The sequence below is a fragment of the Myodes glareolus genome, chromosome 14 (genome assembly GCF_982192425.1).
Source record: "Myodes glareolus chromosome 14, mMyoGla1.1, whole genome shotgun sequence".
NCBI classification, from domain to species: Eukaryota; Metazoa; Chordata; class Mammalia; order Rodentia; family Cricetidae; genus Myodes; species Myodes glareolus.
The window spans coordinates 13,132,763-13,141,388 of NC_142039.1; the positions used below are offsets into that span (position 1 = coordinate 13,132,763).

The window sequence follows — 8,626 nt, forward strand, 5'->3', positions numbered from 1 at the left end:
CTATAAACCTAATGTTCTTTTGAAAATATTTGCAGTTATCTTTATTTATTTTTTTATTTATTTATTTATTTATTTTTTTTTTTTAGTAAATTTTATTAAATTATAAAAGTTTCCATTTCCACCCCCCCTCCCAACACCCTCCCACTCCCCCTACTCCCCCTCCTCCTCCCTCTTCGTCCCCCAGGGCAGTCAGGGTTTCCTGCCCTGTGGGAAGTTCCAGTTCCTTCCCCCTCCCTCCAGGTCCAGGAAGGTGAGTGTCCAAACAGACTGGATCCCCAAAATCCATTATATGTAGAGGAAACAGGTCCCAGTGTCATAGTCAATGGCTTTTCAGAAAGACTTCGAGTCAGCCACAGTCAGAGAGTCCGGCCAAATTCGGAGAGTCTGGTTAGATCACAAAATAAGATTTTTTTGAGATTACAACATAATTACAACATTTCCTTTTTCTCTATCTAAACCTTCCCATATAGCCATCCTCACTCTCCTTCAAATTCATGGCCTCTTCCATTCATTGTTGTTACATGAACATATGTATATGATATCCATGGCTAGGTATATGCATCTGTATATGTACATACATATACATTCCAGAATCTAATCAGCTTGGTCCATATCATGTTACCTTTATGGATGTTTTCAGGTCTGACTGATGGGCACTGGATGACTGACTCGTCTGCTCTTCCCTGGCAAGCCTGCCCTTCTCACTCTCAGTTCTCCGCAGTTGCCTATCATTGCTTGTGTAGGGTTAAGGCCTCATGAACTTTTCTCTTTCTATTTTGTCATGTGGTGTAGTCCTTCTTCAACACTCATTTTGGCAGTCATGTTGGTGAGACTGCATGGGTATAGTTTATGACATCACTAGGAGACACACTCTCACAGCTAACTCCCCCAGATTTTACAACCTTACTGCCCCTTCTTCCACAATGTTCCCTGAGTCACTGGAACTGGATTCCTCAACTCTTCATTTTGCTTGATTGTTGTTTTCTGTACTGATTTCTACCTGTTGCAAAGAGAAGTTCCCTTGATGTAACTTTTTTCTAAATTACATTTTTGTTATTCAAAACATTTTTAAATTTAAACATATTTTGATTTTATTCTTTTTCCCCAAGTCTTTACATATCCTCTTCCCTCCCAACCCACATAAATTTAAGTTCTTTCTAAAAAAACAAACAGAAACTCAATACAACTCCCCAACCAAGAAAACAAATACGACCCCCAAATCCACCAAAGTATAACCAAATAAAAGCTCTCTCTCTCTCTCTCTCTCTCTCTCTCTCTCTCTCTCTCTCTCTCTCTCTCTCTCACACACACACACACACACACACACACACACACACACACACACACAAAAAAAACAAAACCCCAAAACAAACAAACGAAGAAACTGTGGAATCCATTATATGTTAGTGGTTGATATATCCATTATCACTCCTTTGGAGAAAGTTGATTTTCCCTCTCCCAACAGGTACAAGTGACAGTTCAGTTGTTAACCTTTAACCTAATGGCTAGGTTTTCATTCATTCACTTATTTTTTAAATATAGCAAAATAAAAAAATAATTAGATAAAGCAAAAACTATCACTTCAGAGTTGGACAAGGCAAACTGACAGAAGGAAAAGAGTCAAAGAGAAGTCACAAAAATCAGAGACACACTCAATGGCACACACAGGAGTCCCATAAAAACACTAAACTGTAAGTCATAATATAGTTGCAGAGGACCTGACACAGACCTGTGTGGGTCCTATGCATGCTGTTTCAGTCTCTGTGAATTCATTAGAGATTTGCTCATGTTGATTTAGAGGACCTTGTTTTCCTGGTGTCTTCCTTCCCCTTTGGTTCCTACACTCTTTTCTGCTTCTTCTTCCAAGGATTTCCTGAGCTCTGAGGGGAGGAATTTGATGGAGACATTTTATTTAGGGTGGGATGTTCTAAGGTCGCTCACTCTCAGTGTAATGTCTGACTGTGAGTCTCTATATATGTTCCTGTCTGCTGCAAAAGGAACTTCTCTGATGATAGCTGAGCAAATCACTGATCTGTGAATATAACAGATTATCATTAGAAGTCATTTTATCATCTATCTATCTATCTATCTATCTATCTATCTATCTATCTATCTATCTATCTATCTATCTATCATCTATTTTTACGATAGATAGATGTGGGACACTAAGTTACCCCTCAACCATCATATCTGCCTGTTTGCTGCCTTACTTCCTGCCATGATAATAATGGACTGAACCCATGAAGCTTTAAGTGAGGCATTCCAATGAAATGTTTTCTAGATAAGAGTTGCTGTAGTCATAGTGTTTTCTTCTATAGCAAGAGAAATACTAACTAAGACCATGTCCAAGAGTGGTATAGTTGGATCTTGAGGTGGATCAACTTCCTTCTTTCTAAGGAACATCACATTGCTTTCTATAGTGGTTGTATGAGCTTACACTCTTACTAGCAACGGAGGTGTGTTCCTCTTGTTCCACATCCTAGCCAGCATGAGCTGTCATTTGTGTTATTGATCTTAGCCATTCTGACTGCTATAAGATGAAATCCCCCAGTAGTTTTGCTTTACACTAAGGATGTTGAACGTTTCTTTAAGTGTTTCTCTACCATTTGAGGTTCCTCTATTGAAAAATGTTCTGTTTAGATCTAGATCCCAATTTTTAAATGATATATTTGTTTTAATGATATCCATTTTCTTGAGTTCATATATATTGGGTATTAGTCCTATATCATATATGGGGTTGGTAAAAATCTTTTCGAACTCTGTAGGTTGTTGCTTTGTCTGAATGATGAGTCTTTGTCATGCAGAAGCTTCTCCATTTCTGTTGTTGGCTGTTTTTGCTCTTACTTTTTTACTCTTTGGGTCTCTTATAGCTTTTTGAGGGGCGTATTTTTAGTTATGGATGTCTAGCTTTAGCTTGGCTTGTTTCTTTCCAGCTTTTCCTGAATTATCCCATCTATTTTTGGCCTCTATGTTTTTGTCTTTTTCTATTCCTGTATACCTTTTTTTTTCCTTCTTACTCAGTGTCTGGCTGTGTACTGGGTGACTGACCCCTGAAGTCCTCTTCCTTCCTCTCTTGCACCCAGATTCCTTCTCTTCCAGATTTCTCACATTTATATCACTATACAAAAGTCCATAACAATACAAAATTTCTGAGATTAATAGTTGTTTATTAGATTAAAGTAGATTCAATAATCTAACTTTTTATCTTAGCATTCCTATATTCCCCCAAATGATAACAAAGATCCATAGCCCACAAAATAACCAAAGACTACCCATATCACCCAAAACTTGGGAATGTGGCTGTAGTACTCTCCATATTGCTTCCTGCTGGCTGTGGACAAAGATATCCCCAGGGGTCCCTGAGGAAAAATTTGAGATAATGACCAAGTCCTGGGAAGACCAGTTATAATCTTTGATGATTGATATTACCTGTCAAAATTCAGGAGGTCTTGGATCAAGTCAGATTCATAACTACCTGGAACAAATCCACAGTCTCTTGTTTCCTATGGAAACAAAAATAAAACCACTTCTCCAAAGCATTTTTGATATCTATTTGGCAAATACATTTTTGACTTCTTAAGTTAAGGCTTATTAAAATATCTAGGCCAGTTTATTTCAACAGTTCCTCTTTCAATTCCAGGTTTCTTAGCAGCTGTCCTTTACTTTTCAGCAATTAAAAAATTCAAAATTAACACAATAGCATGCAGGATCCAGACTTCCTATGTATTTCCCATCTTTATGTGACTTTTTTTTTATTTTATATTACTTTTACTGTCTCTTTAAAGATTACTTTTTAAAACTATTTCTTTCTTTCTATAACTTCCTATACTCATTTTCTTCCTTTCTTAAGTCCATGCACACTGAGAAACACACTGGAAACTATTTAGAGGATTTTTCCATCCACACCGCTTTCATTGTATAACTTTTAATCTTTTTTTGACTGCACAAATAAATGTTAGACTGTTAAGCTACACCTGGATCCTCCATGTAGCTCTTTTGGCTAGCTCTGCCTGCTTCTCAATTCATGAGATTCGTGAGAGCCAAACCTAAAGATTGCATCCTGGTCAGAGGTTCGCCTCACCAGAAACTGCATTCAACCTTCCTAAAGCTCTAGAATGCTGACACTAGCAATGTGGCAGGCATTTTTACATTGGTTGTTTACCTTTTTGTTCCGACTTAAAGTACTAGCTGCTCCAGGGCTCACCAGCAAGCAGAAACTCTTGAAGAAGCCATATACTTTTATTCAGCTTTCTCAGGCTCTACATGAAAATACGCGTCCCACGTTGGGCATCAAAATGTTGTTGTCAGTGTTTTTTCACTCTAGCCCCACGTTGGGTGCCATAATGTTGTTGGTTATTTTTGCTCTTACTCTTTTGTTTTTTTGGGATCTTTCGGCTTTTTGAGGGGGTCCACTAATCTAGCTCCCAAATTAATCACACATGGAGACTTATTCTTAGTTATGAGTGCCTGGCCTCAGCTTGTCTTGTTTCTTGTCAGCTTTTCTTAAATTATCCCATTTATCTTTGGCCTTGGTACTTTTATCTTTCTCCATTATTGTATACCTTTTCTTTCCTTATTACTCTATATCTGGCCGTGTAGCTGGGTGCTTGGGTGGCTGGCTTCTAAAGTCCTCCTCTTTCCTCCCTTGTCCCCAGATCCCTTCACTGCCAGATTCCTCTTTATATTTCTCCTTTATGTCTGCCAGCCTTGTTCATTTCTTTCTCCTGCCTTGCTATTGGCCATTCAGCTCTTTATTAGATCATCAGGTGTTTTAGATAGGCACAGTAGCACAGATTCACAGAGTTACACAAATGCAACATAAATAAAAGTAATACACCTTGAAATAATAGTCTACAACAAGTTTCATGAGATCCCATTTATTAATCGTTGATTTTAATACCTGTGCTAACTGTGTTCTGTTCAGAAAGTCTTTTCCTGTACCAATTCATTCAAGGCTATTCCTCACTTTCTCTTTTATCAGTTTTAGTGTGTCTGATTTTTATGTTGAGGTCTTTCATCCATTTGGAATCATTTTTTTTGCAGGGTGATGAATATGGATCTATTTGCATTCTTCTCCATGTAGCCATCCAGTTTGACCAGCACCGTTGGTTGAGGATTCTGTCTTTTTTTTTTCCAGTGTGTATTACTGTAATCTTTATTTTTTTTTTAAAAAAATCACATCTCCATAGGGTGTGAACTTGTGTCTGGGTCTTCAATTCGATTCCATTGATCAATATGTCTATTTTTGGGTCAATACCATGGTGTTGCTATAGCTTTGTAGTACAGCTTGAAGTTCAGGATGGTAATACCCCTTCCGGTCTTTTATTATTCAGCTTGTTTTAGCTAGTCTAGATTTTCTTTTTGTTTCCATACAAAGCTGAAAATTGTCTTATCAAGATCTGTGAAGAATTGTCTTGGAATTTTAATGGGGATTGCTTTGGATCTGTAGATTGCCTTTGGTAGGATGGTCATTTTTTCCTTTGTTAATCCTACTGATCCATGAGCATGGCACATCTTTCCAGTTTTTGATATCTTCTTCTATTTCTGTCTTCAACTGCTTGAAGTTTTTTTTTTTAAATCATACAAGTATTTTACTTGCTTGGCTAGAGATGCATCAAGATATTTTATATTATTTGAGGTTATTGTGAAAGGTGTTGTTTCCCTGATTTCTTTCTTAGGCCATTTGTCTTTTTTGTTTAGGAGGGCTACTGATTTTTGTGAATTAGTTTTGTATCCAGCTCCTTTGCTGAAAATTACACTTTTAAGAGTTATCCTTTGTCTTCTACAAAAGAAGTGCATCCTACAAAAATAATGCTCTTTTCCTCTCTAATCCACCATCTTATGCTCTTGTTAGGAAAGGCCAATAACACATACAAGTATAAGCCAGCCATCTATTTAAAGAACAGCCTCTCACTAAATGTCTACCAGGGAACATTTAATAATGATATTTTCTAGTGAAATGGCTGGGGTATTTTATTAGTAGGATATGAGAATAGCCATTTCCTGTTTTTTATGAATAGTATACTGCATATTCTTATTGCTAGAGGCATAGAATTGGATCTTGGGGGCACCTGCTGGGACTTTACAGGTTGTTGTCTTCAAAGACAAAGAATTGGACCTGGGTCACATGTTTGGAAAGAGAACTAGAGATAGTTTATTAAGAGAGAGAAAGTACTTCTGAGAATGAGAATGGGCAAGTGAGCTCAGAGAAAAGCATCACCCAAAAGTGGTGGACTACAAGATTCATCATCTGTTACTAGTCATTCACACAGCTCCTGACTCTCCCATGTTTGTAAATCCCAGGATTTGGGGAGGAAAATAATGGGAAGCCAAAGTTACATTTTAAATTTTAATTGCTATGCCAAAGAGATCCATGAAACAAAAATGCTCCTGATATGTAAGTTCCTTGCCCAAGGACATTGAGTTCCTACATCATTGGAGGTTATTGTTTATGGGAGATAACAAGTCACATGTTTTCACCCCCACAAACATGTTTGTTTGACCCAACTGCACTAGATGTGCTTCATAACATGTGGGTGGGAGGTTCACAGCCCGGAAATACATCAGGATGTATGCTTGTCCCTAATTGGATGTACATAGGCAGGAAATATCCTGAATAGATCTTATGGGAAATACTTAAACACCTGCAAAACGAGACTTGGGGTCATTTCCTGGGAACCCAGATATGGACCTGGCCAGAATTCACCTACCTGGTCAGTATTTAATTAAAGCTTGCTTTAAATTTGACTTTAAACTATAGTAGTGGTCATATTTTTAACTGGTGGGATTAATAATACTAATAAACTCTTTCTCCCCCCAGTTGTTTTAGTCAGTATTTTATCAATCCAGAATTTCACCCTACTGGAATCCCATACTTTGCACAAGAAAACACACACAATAATGAAGCATGTATTTAACTTTTTGGCCCATAGTTAGCTTGTGATTCTCTAACTGATGGCCTACTTAATTAACATACTTCTGCAGGAAACAGGATTTGAATTCATTGTTAACTCAAAAATGTGGCAGGAGATTGGGGACTGGAGAAATCACATCAAGATTAACATATGAAAGAAACCAGTTGGCAGAGAAAACCTGGGAACCATTCCCTACCTGGCTTCATACAATAAACAGAGCAATTGTTTGTCCCATGGGTCAAGAATAAGACTTCTACTACAGTTTAAGTCAAAATTGAAGCAAACATTAATATTGACCAGTTCCATACCCAGGTTCCCAGAAAATGACCCCAGTCATGTCTTACAAGGGCTTAAATATTGTCCATAAGGTTCAAACTGGAGCAAGCATATATCCTGAGGCATTTCCTGCTTATGAACCTCCCTTCCACTTGTCATTAAGCACATTTGGTTTAATTGGGTCAAATAAATATGTTTAGGGTAGTAAAACACGTGGCTTGTTATCTCCTATAAACAATAGCCTCCAACACTTCAGGATCTATCTTTCCTTGGGCAAGGGTCCTAGGATCGGAGGCATTTTTGTTTTATGGATCTCTTAGGCATAGTAATTAAAACAAAATATAACTTTGACCCTCGAGTTGTATTCTGAGTTAAATCCTTACCTTTTTATATTGGAATCTAGTAGCCATCAGCTTAATGGATTCAAGAATCAGCAGCAATTAGAAGAAGCAGAAGGGCCAAATGCCCCATGATGGCTGATATTAGAGTTACAATCTAGAAGGAACCTGGAAATGGGAATGGAGACTAGTCATTTATTTCATCTCAGGACCCCCTTTTTTCAATGATTTTCTTTTTAGTACAGTCAGATTATTTCTAATGATTTCTGAGTGATTTGTATAGAAACAACAATTTTCTCTTAAAGTTATACAACCACTTCTGTTTTACATAGAGTAGGTAGAACTATTTTGGTTGATGGATCTACCTGTTGATGAATCTGGGTCTATTTGGTTTTAACAGGTACCTTTCCTGGTATGGTAATAGGCACTATAGGTAGCTATTTTTTGTCCCATATGCTAGGGAGTTTCCTTTGGATCTAACATTCCAGCCTGTTGGGGGGCCAAGGGACAAAGTACTTTGTTATGTAACTACTTTCAGCTGAAACTAGGATTTTGTTGTCAGGGCCCAGGAAGGCAATGATTCTCAACCTTCCCAAAGCTTCAACCCTTCCACCCAGTTCCCCATGTTGTCACATACATGCAGAGGGTCAGGACAGTCCCATGCAGGCTTCCTGATTGTTGATCCAGTGTCCATGAGCTCAGGTCAGCTGTCTCTGTGGTTTCCCCCATCTTAACCTCCTGGCTGGCACAATCGCTATGAAGCTCAGCTCAGTGCTTGTCTGTGGATCTCTGCCGCTGCTTCCATTAGTTAGTTACTGGATAGAGTACCTCTGTGACAATTAGAGTAGTCCCAGTCTGCCTACAGCACCCTCTCTATCATTGTAGGAGTCTTAGTTGGGGGTCACACTTGTGGGTTCCTGGGTGTTTCCCTGGCATCAGGTTTCTCTCTAACCCCAAAATGCTCCCTCCATCAAGACATCTCTTTTGTTTCTATCCCCCTCAAACCTACCTCTTGTTCCTTCCAATTCCCAGTCCTCCATCTCCCCAATCGCTGGCCCCCAGTCTACCCAGGAGAGTTTTTCTACTTCACCTTCCCAG

General features: G+C 38.4%; 1 long non-coding RNA gene across 1 annotated transcript; it reads right to left on the minus strand.

Annotated features, from left to right (window-relative positions):
* Positions 1-225: 225 nt before the first annotated feature.
* Positions 226-8,362, minus strand: LOC125417648 (uncharacterized). Its single transcript, XR_007237198.3, has 3 exons — positions 8,166-8,362; positions 7,574-7,696; positions 226-1,000 (listed from the first exon to the last, which is right to left on the minus strand). It is a non-coding gene; the product is annotated as an uncharacterized LOC125417648 (long non-coding RNA).
* Positions 8,363-8,626: the final 264 nt, after the last annotated feature.